This window comes from Apis florea, unplaced genomic scaffold (assembly GCF_048593485.1).
Source record: "Apis florea isolate Af1SG1 unplaced genomic scaffold, ASM4859348v1 contig_1789_pilon, whole genome shotgun sequence".
NCBI classification, from domain to species: Eukaryota; Metazoa; Arthropoda; class Insecta; order Hymenoptera; family Apidae; genus Apis; species Apis florea.
The window spans coordinates 1,609,769-1,611,232 of record NW_028256481.1 but is presented as its reverse complement, the minus strand read 5'-3'; the positions used below and the strand labels follow the sequence as shown (position 1 = coordinate 1,611,232).

At 25.3% G+C, this 1,464-nt stretch overlaps 1 long non-coding RNA gene across 1 annotated transcript; it reads left to right on the top strand.

The window, feature by feature from the left end:
• Window positions 1–462: 462 nt before the first annotated feature.
• Window positions 463–1,222, top strand: LOC116414774 (uncharacterized). The gene is made up of 3 exons (XR_015292640.1): window positions 463–640; window positions 723–985; window positions 1,071–1,222. It is a non-coding gene; the product is annotated as an uncharacterized LOC116414774 (long non-coding RNA).
• Window positions 1,223–1,464: the final 242 nt, after the last annotated feature.

Genomic DNA, 1,464 nt, shown 5'->3' with positions numbered 1-1,464 from the left:
ACAGTTCGTGCAATCCAACATTGAAGAAATTCGTTATAGTTCTATTCTAGGTTATGACAAACGAAGCTTCTATGGAAAAAACCTGGAACAAAGATAAACGACTAATAAACGGCGGAAGAACAACTTGAATTGGAGATTGAAGATGAAGAAGAGGATAAAGAAGAAAACGTTTTTTGATGAAAACTAAGTTTTCAGCTCGCACACCTTTTCATTATTTTATCTCCTCTAACTCTGTTTATTTTTCTCTTCACTTTCTTTTTTTTTTAAATAGTATAATTTATACTCCACGTAATAATTTTATTTTTTTCTTTCAATAGAAGAATGCCTATCATCAATTCGATATTTCATAATATTATCGAATATTATCTTCGATTAACGAATCGAATTGACGATATTTTTTTTCTTTTTTTCGACAATTTTGTCGTTTATATTTTTTTTATTTCTTTATTTTTTTCTTTAAAGATTTGCCATACTGGATTCGAAACCGGTTCCAAACTCTGGCTTCGAGGCTTTTTAAGATGATATTTTCAAAGAGGAACTCGACGAGAGATCCAGCTACGGCCATGGTCACTTCGAGCTAAAAGAAAAGAAACACGAATGCTTTCTTTTCTTTTTAATATTAATTTTCAAATCGATCTTTGTATGTAATATGATATATTTCAATTTATTAAAATTAAATTTTAATCATCGGATTTAATAAATAATTAAAATATTTTTTTTAGATCTCTTTTGTTTGAGAATTCATCAAAATAGAAAATATTGATATTTTTAATAATTGGTAAACTGCTTTCTTTTTATTACGATTTTAAGTAAATTTTACCAATGGAAGATGACAAAGATTTAATGATTGGAAAGCATCGGTGGTTACGAAAATTGATGATTTGTTCAAAATTTAACAAATCTATCATATATTATTTTTATACTTCATAAAATATGAACAATGTCAAGAAAGTAAAAATTAATAGAAATGTTGGGATGTTCTAATGTATTAAATTAAAACTTTATTGACTAAATATGATTGATATAATATATATAATTAAATTTATACTTATATTTTCTCTTTTATATAGATTATATAACAAATTGAATATTGGAAGAAATTATTTAAAGTTATTATCATTAAATAAAATTTAATGAAAATATTCGAACCTGAAATAAATAAATAATTTATGATTATGATACTGCAGAAAATATAATAAATAAAGGATTTATTTGAATGAAATGTGCAAGACGAATTGAATGGCGCGCGCATAACTAATGGCTGCTTAGTCTACTTCTTCGAATGAATTACCGAGCATCGTAAAGATTTTATGATGCATTATGTTTGGTGAAATACTTCAGCCGTACTAGAGAGCTAAATTATGCATTGAATGCATCAATTTATCGATTATTATGCAACAAAAATGAATAAAAAGTTGCTTTGTACTAAAGACAAAAGGTAATAATTATAATATTTAAAATTTA